The sequence below is a fragment of the Acanthochromis polyacanthus genome, chromosome 9 (genome assembly GCF_021347895.1).
Source record: "Acanthochromis polyacanthus isolate Apoly-LR-REF ecotype Palm Island chromosome 9, KAUST_Apoly_ChrSc, whole genome shotgun sequence".
Taxonomy (NCBI): Eukaryota; Metazoa; Chordata; class Actinopteri; family Pomacentridae; genus Acanthochromis; species Acanthochromis polyacanthus.
Window position 1 is genome coordinate 41,538,986 of NC_067121.1, and position 16,665 is coordinate 41,555,650.

Sequence of the window (16,665 nt, forward strand, 5' to 3'; positions counted from 1 at the left end):
TAGAAATAAGTGCAAAACATTCAAAGGAGAGTAATATTGGTGCTCCAGAAAGTTCATGTCAGAGTGTAATTATAAATGTCTCCATATGTCCTACTAGAGGTCTGTTGTCAACTTTGCATCAACTTTTGAGGTCTCTAAGATCAGTAGAATTCCATGTGTGGCAACTAATACAAGCCAACATTTGAGTTCTTTGCTGTGTTAACATGTACAAATGGTAAATTAAATTATTTGTCAGATCAAATAATCTGGTGTGCAGAGAGCTACATATATTGATAGTATATTTACAAATTTAGATGTTACTTCCATGTTGTTTCATTGTTACAATTTAACAACATGAGGCTTATTGTGTCTTCCCAAATGTTGACACACATAAAGTTTAAACAGAATACTGAATAAAATACTGATAATTCAACACAAATCAGATTCATCATTCCTGAAAGCATTCATGTTCCATTTAACACAAAGATAAAATAAAATGTCTGATCTCTACTGATTCATTTCTCTGTTGTCTTTGTCATCAGTTCAACAAGTCACAAATCAGAGCTTTAACAGAGTGTGTCTCCCTCTAGTGGATGTTGTGGAGTTTTCTGTTGTCTTTGTTCCAAAGGTTTTTGTACAGAGTTTTACTGTTTCCTGTCACTGTGGGCCTCACAGCACAGTAGTACACAGCAGAGTCTGTCACTGCAGCAGAGGAGATCTCCATAGTCATTTGGTTTCCCTCCACTTGAATCTTCAGTCTGTCATCTTCGTTCGTTCCAATTGTTCCTGAATTGGAGTGTGAGATGAGAAGCTGTGGAGGTTTTCCTGGATGTTGTCGATACCAGAAGAAATAATCTCCTGGTGACACTTTTGAGGCCTTGTAGGACAAAGAAACTGTGTTTTCTACCAAACTGTACTCTTCATTGTTGACTGGAGTGAGTTCTTCACTGCTGACACCTGCAGGAAAATTTCAGTTTGTGAGTGAAAATGTGTTTTGTTGGTCATTTTGTTCTGTTGTAATTAAATGAGCAGATATGAATGTTTCTGCCTCTGAATTTAAAGACATGAGTTAAAATGTGACTTACCAGTGAATATATGAAGGAGCAGCACTGGAATGAAGAGCATCATGTTCTAACCAAAAACACTCAGTGATCCTCAAACTGAACTTTGTGGAGTCTGCAGAGTTTGTGATGGAGACAGCTGGGCTCCAACATCTGTACAGGAAGACCCTCCTCCTCATGAAGTCACTGTATGATGGAGTGTGTTGATGTCCAACCCCTTGTTTCATGAGACTCTTGATTTCTCTGTTACACTCATTGGTTTATGGTTAGTCTCAAGGCAGGTAAATGTTTCAATCCAACATTTGCAGAGAGCTGCTTTTACATGACAGTTAAGTCATATCAAACCTGTATGTCAGGTTGAGTTTGGTGTTTCATGTTTCTGTGAGCTGTGGTACTCAGCAGAGTCTGTCAGATGTATCTTCTGGCTGTTTCCTTTTTTAGTACCAAGTCTTAATCTGGACCATTATTCTGTGTCTTCTCAGATTAGACCTGAACAAATCAGCATGTCAGAACTGAGTTAACCCAAATACAACTGGATGAGCATTTTCCTGCTTCTTCCTGCAGATACTTGATGTCCCAGGAGACTGCAGCTGTTGTTGCACAAACAGTGTCTATGAAAAGCTTTCACCCATCCTGGAGGTTTTCTCCAATTATTGTGGGTCAGCACTGAATCATGATTAATATAGTTTTGACTTTTTGGATTAAAATGAAAACAGGTTCCAACAAAGTGTCAATAAATAAAAAACGCAGTCATGCAATAAGTGATTGCATCAGTATTCACCCCCTTCAAATCTGTATTTAGTAGGTGCACATTTGGTTCCAGCTGCAGCATTTAGAGTGTGTGGATGGATCTTAATCAGTCTCTGGACACTCCAGTTTTACACTATTCTTCTTTGATGAATCTGTTCCTGTTCTGTCTGGTTGCGTGGCGGTCATGAGTAAACAGCGCGTCTCAAGTCCAGGACCAACATTCTCAGTTGGATTGAACTTTTAGATTACTCGAGAGCATTCATCTTGGTGTCTTTAAACCATTTCTGTGCAGCTTTGATTGTTTGCTTTGACTCATCACCTTACTATAAAATGCATTTTCTTCTAAATAACAGTTCTCTTGCAGGTTGTGTTTCAAGAATTCCCTACACTTTACTGCCTTTATTTTACCCTCCTTACCTTTACAAGGCGTCTAGAATCTGCTGCTGAGAAACACCCCCACGTCTTGATGCTGCCACCACCATGCTTCATGTTGGGATTGTGATAATGTGCAGTGTTTGGAATCCATTAAACATAATGTCCAGTACGATGGCCAAAAACCTCCATTTGTTCCCACAGTCCTAGTAAATATGTGTTCAAATTGAATATGAGCTTTTATCCAACAGTGTCTTTTCTTTGTGACTCTCCCATAAAGTACTGATGCTAAAAGAACAAAAGTGTTGTTGCATGCACAGTCTCTCAGCTGGTGAAGCTTAAAACTACTTCAGATAAGTCATAGGTGTCTCAGTGGCCTCCTTCACTTGTCTCTTTCTTTTCAGTTACTCATTTCAATGTGGGAAAAAACTCTTGTTGCTGTCAGTGGATTGTCTCAGTATCAGTCAATCGGTTCATATCACTGGGGGAAATTTACTTCATCTTTGCTTGAGACACTCGTCTTGTATGTGCTTGTCTGAGGTCGATGAACTGTTCTCTGTTTTATGGCTCACAGTTTGAACTAAAGTGTCAAAGGTGATAATGGTCGTGAACCTTCCATACTAGACTGTACAATGACAACAACACCTTGACTGAAATGACTTATTTTTACCAAGAACTAGACGAAGCATGACTTTCAAACTTTGCTTCAGAGATGAAATGTACAACTTTTTATATTTTTGCAGTAGTGTGAGGTTTACAAGAAACGTGGTGGAATTTTTTTGAGCTGATGTTTCTTTGACTCAGTCTTCTGTTGTCTCTAGTTAATAAATTATGGCTCACCCGGATGATGCTTAAATTAATGATGAATGTAATGCTTAAATTAATCATTTTTAATGTCAGAGATTGCTTTATTTGTGTTTTATTTTTTCATATATATAATCTTTTCTTTTAGTTTTCGTGTTTTATTTGAAGCTTCCTGCGGTCTGTTTGCGGCTGTTGTTGATCTTCTGCTCCTGTCAATCCTCCCACAGTGTTTCATCAGCAGCTGTAACCACAGTGACTGTGAGAAAACAGGAATTAGCTCAATCCATCTGATATGAAGCTGTGCTCTCAATACCACTTCCCTCCTCTTTGAAGAGGAGTCTCATATCTGTGTTCAGGTTTTTGTACAGCCTCTGCTACACTTTGTATCACTGTGTCTCTAGAGCACAGTAGTAGAGAGCTGTGTCTGCCAGGGTTAGCTGATTGATGGTCAATGTAGTTGATGTAGCTGTTGTTTGGGATCTATATCGACTATTAGGAATATGTTCACCTGTGTTTCTTTTTCCTCCTTTCCAGAGTATAAACTGAGGAGCCTGAAGGTCAGAATGATGTTTGTACCAGTAAAGCCAAATTACAGTATCATCTGTCTGATAGTTACACCTGAGTGTGACAGATTCTCCTTCTGTTCGACCGACTTCATCTTGCACAGGAGAGATTGTGTCTTCAGCTTTTAGTCCTGGAAAAAGTAGAGAAAATGAAGCCATCAGACTCACATTGTCCATGAGGCTGAGAGGAGAAGACAGTGGAAAATGTCACCTGTACAGTGTTACTCTGTGGACACAAACAGCTCAACTGGAGCTCAGATCACAACTAGATTGTACACAACTTGATGACAAAGACAGAATATTGAGTGATTTCAACTGTGAACATGAACACAGCAGGTTAAAGAGAAATTCATGTGTTCATAAACTCACCTATGAAGTGAGATGAAAACAAAAAGAGGTAAAGCAACATGTCTTTGGAGTTATTAAAGTCAGACACACATCAGATGAACAATGCTCTTCCACTGCAGCACAATGAGGAAGAAATAATGTGAGTGGATGAGCTGAAGTTCAGTGGGCGGGGCCATTACCTCTTGACGTCATTTTTTAACTCCATTCAGCCAATCAAATTGTTTTGTGTTTCCACAGCAGCTCTGTCTCTGATCTTTACTGCTTCATTTCTCTGTTCTCTTTGTCATCAGTCCAACAAGTCACAAATCAGAGCTTTAACAGAGTGTGTCTCCCTCTAGTGGATGTTGTGGAGTTTTCTGTTGTCTTTGCTTCAAAGGTTTTTGTACAGAGTTTTACTGTTTCCTGTCACTGTGGGCTTCACAGCACAGTAGTACACAGCAGAGTCTGACACTGCAGCAGAGGAGATCTTCATACTGATTTGTTTGTTATCATCACTCACAGCAGCAGACAGTCCAGCTTTTGTTTCATTTTGTGCGACTGTGTGAAAGATGAGGAACTCTGGAGGTTTTCCTGGATGTTGTTGATACCAGAAGAAATAATCACTATACGTAGCAGTTTGGGAGTATTTGTAGGTCAGAGTCACAGTGCTGCCTTCTAAACTGGACTCTTCATTCTTCTCTACAGTCAGTTGTTGACAGTTAAAACCTAAAGGAAGAGATACATTTTGTTCAAGACAATTTTAAAGAGTGAACATTTGTTCCGGTGATTTCTAGCAATCAAATCCTTCAGAGACATTTCTTCTTCCTGCTTTAACCTACCTTTCAGTGTGATCACAAACAAAGGAAACATGACACAGTAATGCAGTGACAGCATCTTCCACACACTATCTGCTATGTTTGGTTTACAGACTGAATGTATGTGACAGTGGGAGTCCTTTTCTGTTCTGCTCTTTGACAGAGTTGCTCCTCCCTCAACATGTTCCTCCTCCTTTTCAAAGAGCTGAGCACAGATGTGAAGAAGACAAAGTCCATATGGAATACTAAGGCACTGTTTAAGACAGTACCAAAGCTCTGTTATGAGGGTTCACATTTAAAAATCAGAGCAGAACAACTTCCACAACACTTTCTTGTGCTAAAATACCTCCTTCCAACAACCTGTTAAAACAAAACAGCAACATCACTGAGGAAATGTTCCATTCAGACTGAGGTGGTGTTTGTGGTGTAGAAAGACATGAACTCTAATTATTTCACCAGGAAAACTAGTCAGCCGTAAATATGGACTGTTAATGTAAAACACCTAAGTGCATCTCTTCACAAACCCCACAAGGCTTCAGTTCTGCTCACAGCACTTCTTCTGTCTGCTGACAGTGAATCAGAAACATTATCCTCACATTGCCCTGGTGACAAATCAGCTATAAGGTGTTCACTGATATATGAGAAAGAAAATCCTTTTTACTGGTGCCACATGAAGACCAGAGCGTCACCATCCTGCCAGGTGACACCACAGTCAATCACTCCTCCAACATAAACACACTAATCATTAAATATCACCACAAGACTTGAAGGTTAGACTTCACAAGCAGTTATCAGAAGAAGATCAAAACCTGCCGACAACAGCTGGAGGAAGAGAAAGACACTGACAGTCCATCTTATTACCAGCTTCACTCCAGAGAAAGACTTCATATGTATTTAACAACCTCCAAACACACAGAAGAAAGTAGAACCAGTGGGATCCATCATCAGCATTAACTCATTCACCAGTAACATGTCAGAACACCTGGCCTCCATTTAAGCACCTGTGGTTGGAAACAGTTCACATCACGTCCAACTCCACTGATTTAGTCAACAAGATTCAGAAACTCTCCCCAGATAAAACCAGGGTATCATTTGATGTCACCTCTCTCCTCACATACAGAGAACTCTTTTAACAACAGAAACAACTTCTCCTCCAGACAGATATGTGTCTGGCTGGACTTCTCTCTTACTATCATCTGTTTTAAATACAATAAGGATTTCTTCATACAAAAGCACGGCTGTGACATGGGCTCATGTTTCATACACTGTGGTCAATCTCAGCATTGAGGAGGAAAAAATCAGAGCACAAAGCTCTTTCAAAGGAACAACACCCAGACACTGATTTAAAATCCAGTTCTGTGGAGGATGTCAGGGAAAATAATTGTATTCTTTTCATTGTTCTGTGAAGAGGATGGATGTCTCTACATTGAACTTTACAGAAAACCTACAAACACAGACCAGTGTCTGCTGTCTGACTCTCATAGAAACTGAATAGAAACTGGGAGTCATCAGACCCTCACAGCACCAGGATGAAAATTTCTGTACCAAGACAGAAGGCAAACAAAAAGAGCACACTCATGGAAATAAAGCATCTAAACTGTTCCTAAATGAACTGGGCCCTCATTAAGTCAGAAACATCTTGAAATAACAACACAACATTTGACAGGGAAGAAAAGAACAAGAGGAACAATACTGTCATCCAATATGGAGCTGGTGGGAGAGGGATTTTCTAGAGACACAACATATTGATGCACTTCAGACCCAGCAACACTCTGAGACACAAACTAGTTCACTCTGAGTTTAAAACACTAAAACTCCAGCTGAGCAACACTGTAAATGTAGTCCAATGCAGCGAGGAGTGCACAGACTGATATATAGAAGAAACTAAAAAACAGCTGCACAACACCATGGATTCACACCAGAGAGCAGCTCATCAGGACAAGACTCAGCAGTTCACCTGCATCTGAAGGATAAAGGACACACCTTTGAAGAGGACTTAGTCCACATTCTGGCCAGAGAAGACAGATGGTTGAAGAGGAGAGTGAAGGAAACCATTTCTATTCAAGAGGAACAGTCATTTTTAAACAACATCATTTACCAGGTACAAACAACAAAGTCTTCAGATCTCTTCATAATGTTTCCTCACCATAAACACCTGGAGTCATCCCTCACCTGATAGTTTTGCAACCATTCACACCTCAGGACAAGTGAATCCTGGATCATTCATGGGCCATTGGTCATGAAATTTTGGGATGATGACAAATTTATCTGGGAGTCTCAGTCAGTTAGATCTGAGGAGGCTTCATATGAAGGTGGATTGACTTCAAGAACACAAAGTAGAAGTCCACTTGCTTTTCATTGAAGCTCTTTGGACTGATTGCTCATTGTATCTCTGGTACCAGTAATGTAAATTATCAGTGATTTTATTTGTGAAGCTTCACATCATAATCACATCTGATAGTAAACTGATGCTTCACTCATTCTGAAGATGAAATATCCATCAAAGTGTAACAGAGTGTGTCTCCCTCTAGTGGATGTTGTGGAGTTTTCTGTTGTCTTTGCTCCAAAGGTTTTTGTACAGAGTTTTACTGTTTCCTGTCACTGTCTGGGAGAGTCCACGCCAGGTATGTTCAATGTCAGCAATAAGGGCGCGTGGTCAGATATGACAATAGGTTGATATTCACATAACTTAACATTAGAGGTTAATTTGTTGTCAGTAAAGAAATAGTTGATTCTACTATATGTTTGATGGGGATTTGGAAAAAAGGAGTACTGTCTATCCTGGGGGTGAAGAAATCGCCATATATCTGAAATATCGTATGTCGAAGAGAAAGACTGTAAACAAGAGGCAGATTTTGAAATTGAATATCCAGTTCTTGCAGATGACCTATCCATCCCAGGATCTAAACATAAATTAAAGTCACCCCCCATAACTAATAAGTGAGAATTCAGACACGGCAGTAGGCCAAAAACATGTGAGAAAAAATTAGGGTCATCAACATTTGGAGCGTAAATACTAGCCAATATGACTTTAAGATTAAATAGTCTGCCAGTTACTATAACATATCGCCCATTTGGGAGTCTAGCACTATTTTATGGCTGCTAGATTAACAATTAGGAGAGAGAGCATCACTATACGTCTTACCTTGTCAGAAGCTATCCAGTTTTTGCCGGGAATCACAGCTTCGTCACGTATGCCTCGGATGTGAGCGCCACTAATTAATGCCCCCCCCGCTACAACAGGTAAACTGGAACCATCCATCCATCCATCCATTCTCTATACACCGCTTTATCCTCACAAGGGTCACAGGGGGTGCTGGAGTCTATCCCAGCTGACTCGGGCAAAGGCAGGGGACACCCTGGACAGGTCACCAGTCTGTCACAGGGCTACATATACAGACAAACAATCACACTCACATTCACACCTACGGGCAATTTAGAGTAACCAATTAACCTCAGCATATTTTTGGACTGTGGGAGGAAGCCGGAGAAAACCCACGCATGCACAGGGAGAACATGCAAACTCCATGCAGAAAGATCTCAGGCCCAGGCCAGGATTTGAACCATAGATCGTCTTGCCGCAAGGCAAAAGTGCTAACCACTACTCCACTGTGCAGCCCAAACTGGAATCATATACAGCGAAATATAAACTTCTTGACAAAAGAAACACAAACTAACCCAAAAATGATAACTGAAATAAAATACACATTTTGAGAAGGTTCACAAAAAGAAAAAAATACATTCCATTCCATACATTCCTTTACATTATTTATTCAGCCACAAAAAGACAAATCATAATAGTAAAGAGGACCAAGACCACTTAGAGATTTACCATGAAGGTGAGCCAAGTTTGTGTGTTTTCTGTACTTGAGTCCCAGTTTAGCTCCTCCCTTCATCCTTTCCTCCTTCCTCTCACAGCTCTGACTAACAGAGTGTTTGTCTCTGATGATGATCTCATTCACTCTCTAACTTAAGATCATTGGAGGAGAGTAACATGTACAACTGTGCGTCGTCTACATACAAATGTTTCCTGACAACATCACCAAGAAGATGCATGTACATCTCCAGTTGATGTTAGGGAATTCTGCGATTTTGAAAGAGGAATCAGAAGGCAAACTCAGAGACACTCTGGAAACTCTGATGCATTATGTTGAGAAGAATAGAATAGAATAGAATAGAATAGAATAGAATAGAATAGAATAGAATAGAATAGAATAGAATAGAATCACTTCATTCATCCCCGACGGGAAATTCAGTTGTCAGGGTTCTTATCTGTTTAATTTTGAATTGAATAGCCTGACTGCTGATGGCATGAAAGATTTCCTAAATCTTACATATATATATTAATTTTTTTATTTTTTTTTCTTCACAGTTGAAGATGTTCCAGGATAGAACCTTCTCAGTTTCTGGCTTTATTATTTGTCTGTTTATAACTGAAAGAACCAATAGACATGGAAAAGAGGATCAATGACACTCTGTACCATGAAGCCTGGAGCTGTTAAATGACATGTGAACTGTTGATAGTGTTTACTGTAGCAATAAGATGGAGCAGAACAGGAAGAGAGACATTTATGGGACATATTTGAAGTCTGTTTTGATGCTAACAATGCTCATTTTTACTGGGACTGTGTAAAAGAAGCAAGATCACAACACCTCAACAATTTGGATGTTACAACTGAACACCTTTGAAAATGGCTCTTTCTTAACCCTTGTGTTGTCCTGATCAAAAAAATGTTGTTGCCTTGTCTGAAAAAAGTCAAAGAATTCAGAAAAAATGACCTCAAATCCTAGGCTGGCTACCACCAGCCTGAATCTCAAGTGAGATACAGGCTGGGTACCTGCTATTCATTTTCTTGTAGGGGTGGAGCAGTTTAAAATTTTCCACAGCCGTTGATTGGGCGCTGCATATGTCAGTCAGTCTGGGGCAGTTGAAGCTCACAGCCAATCGTGTCACTGCTAGCCGCTGACGTAAATGCAGAGCGACGGCAGCACCACGAAAAAGAATCATTGCTGTGTTTGCTCATGTGTTTGCTTCTTTCGCCATGTCGCCGGACGATTCTTGCCGTTTATGTAAAGTAAACATGAGGGAAAGTGGACCCCGTGTTTATGCACACTCCACAGATATGTTTGTGTCAAAAACAACGCCGACCATATCAGATAGGTTAGCGATGATGGACCTGATAGTCACCCCGGAGCCGGAGCAGTCAAACAGATGCTGCCAGCGCTGCACCTCCACACTCGGTCGGCTTGAAAAAGACTTTCCTTTATTCAGGCAATGGGAAGAGAACGTCCGGTTAAGCAGCGTATCGAAAAGACAACGTGAACCCACCCCGTCCAAGACACCGAGGACTTTGAAAAAGACCTGCCCAAACCCACCGAGTCCACTAGCTTGTTCCTTCGGAAACACGACAACAAAGGTAACGCTTCTTCTCAAACAACCCATCATGCATTGCGCGTAGTCGCTTAGTGTGCGTCATCGTCTAACTGTCCCTCCCCGTCCTGTGATTGGATCCCTGACTCAGGGACAAATTCAACCCCAGGTCGCCAGACTGCCTAGTAAACGAAATGACAATGAGTGCACAGGCAGTCTGGGTATTCCCAGACTACTCAAATCCATAAAAATTTGCAAAATCTTCAGGAAGAAAATTCCTGAAAAGTTTCCCTCAAAAGTTTTATTTTGTAAAATAAAAAATCCCCAAATTTGACAGCAAAATTCCTTAGATTCTGGTTGATTCTTTTTCTAAATGTTCTTAAACATTGTTTTTAATTTATTTTTTTCCACCAAAAAATGTTCAAAAATTTCCTAAAACAATTTTGAAAATGTGAAAATTTTCCCTTTGAAATTTTTTTTTTCCCCCCACATTTTTAAAACTTTAATACGGGTCAATTTGACCTGCAGGATGACAGGAGGGTAAAAAATCTTTAGTATTTCCAACAAATGACAAGAGATTTTCTGACAGTTGGAATGGTTTCCATATTTCAAAATCTTGTAAATTCCCCTCTTGTTGGCTTGTGAAGTGATTCCACAATGAATCTAAACAAACCAGTGAAGAGAGGAGGGTCAAAAGTCAAAGTTCTTTGTTTGTCTCCCGTGGGAGAAATTTGGCTCAGATTAAGAGGGGTACTGCTTCACACACAATGGAAGTATTCAGGGCATAAGACCATAAAAACAACAAGACATGCACAAAGAAAAGTATACAGACGACCAAAAAAAACCCCCAAAACAACCAAGATAGTAAAAATAGAGTAAAACCAGGCGTGAACTAACCGTGTTGGTTTCAACGCTGAGAAAATGAAGCCCAGATTTTGCTACTTCCTGGTCGCCATTTTGGATTTTTTGGAGCCAGTGGCGTAAAAAGCGTCGTCAAACAGGCTGGACTGGAGAGCAACTAGGGGCAGGACCAGTCAATGGGACTGTCAATCAAATATAGCCACGCCCCCTGGCTCCGCCAACTTTAACGATTTATTTAAAATTCAGTATTGATTTATTTTAAGATCGGCCACCTGATCTCTCATTTTGACCATGAAAACTAACGGGAAAAAAAATCCTGAGATGTAGAACATCAGTCTATCAAATTCTATTTTTTCCAAAAATGAATTGGGGTCTATGGAGAAAAAGCTTTTTGGAGCCAACCCTAGCGGACGGCGTGATATTGCAAGTTTCTGACACTTCTGGGTGGGCTTCATTTTTGGAGCCAGATGCTACGCCATCTTTATATACAGTCTATGAGTAAAACACATTCAATAGTCAATGTGGAACACAGTCTCCCTCTAGTGGATGTTGTGGAGTTTTCTGTTGTCTTTGCTCCAAAGGTTTTTGTACAGAGTTTTACTGTTTCCTGTCACTGTGGGCTGCAGAGCACAGTAGTACACAGCAGAGTCTGACAGATGAAGCTTCTGGATCTTCAGAGGAACTGATGGCTTATTGAGTTCAGCATCAAATCTGTTTTTCTGGAACTCTGCAGCATTGTCATCTCCATAATCACTACGTCTTAACATGTACTTAGGAAAACCATTTACTTCTTGTTTGTACCAGAACAATGCAGTTTGCCCTGTGTAGCTGGTCTCAAAACTACAGTCCAGTGTAACTGTGTCTCCTTCAGCAGCAATGACATCTCCTGATGGCTGCATCACTTTGTCTTCTCCTTTACAGTCTGGAGAAGAACACAACATACAGAGGAAGAAAGGAATCAGTCAAGACAACTGATTAATCAGCAGCTGTAAATAGTTTCATTTCATGTAGAATAGATCCAATTTTGTGATCTGCTAGTTTTTCTCAGTGAAACTCTGTTCATGTTAAATATGTCACCTACCTCTTATTGTGAGCACAAACAAAGTGACAAACAGACTGAAGTTCACTGACAGCATCTTGAAGATGAAGACAATCTGTCTGTTCTTGGATCAAACTCCACTGTGAAAGTTTGTGTCTTTTCTGTACTTGAGTCCCAGTTTAGCTCCTCCCTTCATCCTTTCCTCCTTCCTCTCACAGCTCTGACTAACAGAGTGTTTGTCTCTGCTGATGATCTCATTCACTCTCTATCTTAAGATCATTGGAGGAGAGTAACATGTACAACTGTGTGTCGTCTGCATACAAATGTTTCTTGACAACATCAACAAGCAGAAGCATGTTTATGTTAAACTGAAGAAGTTCCAGGATAGAAACTTCTGTGACTCTGGGATGAATATTCACTATTTTAGAACTGAAATAATCTTTTGAGAGAGAGAAAAAAAAAAGCAGGAACAAAGCCATGGTAAATTCAGAGACTTACCATGAAACTGAGCCAAATGATCAAATGCCTTAAACAGAGACCACATGTTTAGTTATTGGCCCCTCAAAATGTAAAATATGTTTGTTTGTTTGTTTGTTTGCTTTTATTTTTATTTATTTTTACAGGACAATGACCATGAGTAATGGAGTGCTGCGTCAGATGACCAGGCCTCCACAGTCGCCTTTTTTTTTTTTGTCTGCAAGTCTGCTCAAAAATGACACCAACCACTCATGGTGCCATTGCTTAAGCTTCATGTGCAATTTTTTTTCTTCTTTGTGACTGTGACCATCACCTGCCCTCATGGCAAATTAACCTATCATGTTTATTTCAAGCTGTTTTCTACATTATGCCATTGAGGGCTGTGCACACCCAAGTGAAACATAAAACAAACACAGGACAGACAGAAAGGTGAGGAATAAACAGTGTTCTGAGAGAAAAGGTGGATTTTATTTGTTTGTGCTCTTTAATTCACACCTTAAAACCATTTACAAATCCAAAACCCTTCACAAACACCTAATATGACAAAGTCCCAACTGGATCAATCATGAAGATGTCAGGAGGCCACAAGAAGGACAGATAAAGCAGAGTGAGATCCACAGACACTCACCCAGCAGCCTCCACTGACTCAGCAACCGGAGGAACACACTCTATTGAGTTTTGGTAGGTGCCGGTGTGGTGGGTCTGGCATGCATGAAAACCTCCACCAAAAGGAGGGAGCTGTCCCCTCCAGCCCAAGGAGGTCCACACAGCCCCCCCGCAGGAGCCACCAAGCGGAGACCCAGCCCAGGAGACCAGAGCGACCCCCGCCGACACAGCCAGAACCCCAAGGCCCGGGCAGCAGAACGGGCCATAGCAGACCCCCACGGCGCCCCACCGGCCCACAGCCCCACTTCCCCCAAACCCCCGCCACCCCCACCGCCCCACCCCCGCCACCCCCCTCCCCCACCATGCCGCCCCCCATCCCACCCCCAACACCCCCCCTCCGCCCCCCACCAGGCCACCCCCCCACCCCTCGCCCAGCCACCCCACCCCACCCCATCCAGCCACACCACCCACACCACCCATGCCAGCACTGCAAGGGCAAACGAGCCCAGCCCACCCCTGGCCGCCCAGAGAGACGCGACCCTGAGGGAGGGAGGGAGAGGAAAGAACACCAGGGGAGGCGCAACAACCCAGGCCCTCGGGCCCGGCAGGGAGAAGCCCCGGAGATCACGCCAGTAAACCTATTGTGATTTACCCTGTTACTGAGTTCACCAGTTCCCCGACTGGTGAACACTAGCCCTGCACCGTGAATGTGATCCACCCAAGTGTATATACAAGTATGTGTGGTGCCTTAAGATTGGGGGTCGGTGAGGCAGAGCAGAGGGTAACGAACCCCACCCCCCCAGTCTCCCCGCAAGCCCAAAATGTGAATGTGTATGTGGTGAGTTAAAATTGGGGGAAAAAGTGTCAGGGTGGGGGCATAGATGGGGGGCCACAGTACAACACTGCACTGGGGCCTATCCCGTCTAATGACGTCCCACCCCATAACCACCCACCCCCCAGGTAGTGTGGTGCATTAAAATTGGAGGGGAATTGTGGAGTAGGAATAGGCTTGACAGTCGCCTGACCTAAACGCAATCCAGATGGTTTAGGATGAGATAGACCACAGAGTGAAGGCAAAAGAGCCAACAAGTGCTCAGTATCTCTGGGAACTCATTCAAGATTGTTGGAAAACCATTTCAGGTGACGACCTGATGAAGCTCATCCAGAGAATGCCAAGAATGTGCAAAGCAGTAATCAAAGCAAAGGGTGGGTATTTTGAAGAATGCAAAATATAAAACGTGTTTTGGCTTATTTCACACTTTTTTTTCATACATGAGTCCATATTTGTTCATTCATAGTTTTGATGCCTTCAGTGAGAATCTACAGTGGAAATATTCATGAAAATAAAGAAAAACATTCATTGCAAAGGTGTGTCCAAACTTTTGACTGGTCATGTTACAAACAAAGAAAACACATTATATGGCAATTTATGTTGCTGTAGTTTGAAGAGTGATCCTCATGGACAGAACTTTGAATATTAGAATCATAAAGAGATTTTAATCGTTTCCATGAGAGTGAACTTTCCCCTCAAATCCTCTGCAGCATCTCTTCTGGAGGCATCACTGATCTGCTGCTCCTGTCAATCCTCCCACAGTGTTTCATCAGCAGCTGTAACCACAGTGACTGTGAGAAAACAGGAATTAGCACAATCCATCTGATATGAAGCTCTGCTCTCAATACCACTTCCCTCCTCTTTGAAGAGGAGTCTCATATCTGTGTTCAGGTTTTTGTACAGCCTCTGCTACACTTTGTATCACTGTGTCTCTAGAGCACAGTAGTAGAGAGCTGTGTCTGCCAGGGTTAGCTGATTGATGGTCAGTGTAGTTGATGTATCTGTTGTTTCTGATCCATATCGCTTATCAGGAATATGTTCACTTGTATATCCCTTTGCCCCTTTCCAGAGAATAAACTGAGGAGCCTGAAGGTCAGAGTGATGTTTGTACCAGTAAAGGGTAATTACAGTATCATCTGTCTGATAGTTACATGTGAATGTGACAGATTCTCCTTCTGTTCCACTGACTTCATCTCGTTCAGGAGAGATTCTGTCTTCAGCTTTTAGTCCTGGAAAAAGTAGAGAAAATGAAGCCATCAGACTCACATTGTCCATGAGGCTGAGAGGAGAAGACAGTGGAAAATGTCACCTGTACAGTGTTACTCTGTGGACACAAACAGCTCAACTGGAGCTCAGATCACAACTAGATTGTACACAACTTGATGACAAAGACAGAATATTGAGTGATTTCAACTGTGAACATGAACACAGCAGGTTCAAGAGAAATTCATGTGTTCATAAACTCACCTATGAAGTGAGATGAAAACAAAAAGAGGTAAAGCAACATGTCTTTGGAGTTATTAAAGTCAGACACACATCAGATGAACAATGTTCTTCCACTGCAGCACAATGAGGAAGAAATAATGTGAGTGGATGAGCTGAAGTTCAGTGGGCGGGGCCATTACCTCTTGACATCATTTTTTCATTTCACCTCAGCAAATAAAAGTGTTTCGTGCTTCCACGCAGCTCTTTGTCTGATCTTTACTGCTTCATTTCTCTGTTGTCTTTGTCATCAGTCCAACAAGTCACAAATCAGAGCTTTAACAGAGTGTGTCTCCCTCTAGTGGATGTTGTGGAATTTTCTGTTGTCTTTGCTCCAAAGGTTTTTGTACAGAGTTTTACTGTTTCCTGTCACTGTGGGCTGCAGAGCACAGTAGTACACAGCAGAGTCTGACAGATGAAGCTTCTGGATCTTCAGAGGAACTGATCTGAAGGTGGAATTAAGTGTGGATGAAAATCTCTCCTTGTGGTCGTCTGCTGTGTTTCCTTCATCCAATCTAACTCTGCTCAGGATGAATTTGGGGCTGTTGTTTCCATCCTGTTTGTACCAGTAGAGATAAGTATTTGTTGAAGTGCTGTTATATAGACAGTCAAGTGTTGCTGCCTCTCCTTCAGCAGAACTCATATCTCCTTTTGGTTGCAGCACGTTGTCTTTTTGTGCTCTGCATTCTGGAAAACACCAACAAAAAGTATCAGTGTGCTGGTCGAGATTATATCAGTATTGCATTAACATCAAAAGAACAAAATGGTGTTCATACCGAGACACACAGCAGCCATCAGCACTGAGATGAACAGAGGCAGCATCTTATCTGCAATGTTGACTAACTGTGAGCTACAGCCAGAATAAAGACAGCTGTGATCTCTCTGTATAGTCTCCATCAACAATGAGTTGGTGGTTTTGGAGGAGGAGCCTGATCACAGAGCCAAGATTCATTCACAGTTGATTCACAGTTTTGTGTTCAGCCTTCCTATATTGTTGCTTAAAGGTGTGAATGTCTTCAGTTAAACGAAGATGAAATTGTCACCTACCTCTTATTGTGAGCACAAACAAAGTGACAAACAGACTGAAGTTCACTGACAGCATCTTGAAGATGAAGACAATCTGTCTGTTCTTGGATCAAACTCCACTGTGAAAGTTTGTGTCTTTTCTGTACTTGAGTCCCAGTTTAGCTCCTCCCTTCATCCTTTCCTCCTTCCTCTCACAGCTCTGACTAACAGAGTGTTTGTCTCTGCTGATGATCTCATTCACTCTCTAACTTAAGATCATTGGAGGAGAGTCAGACACACATCAGATGAACAATGCTCTTC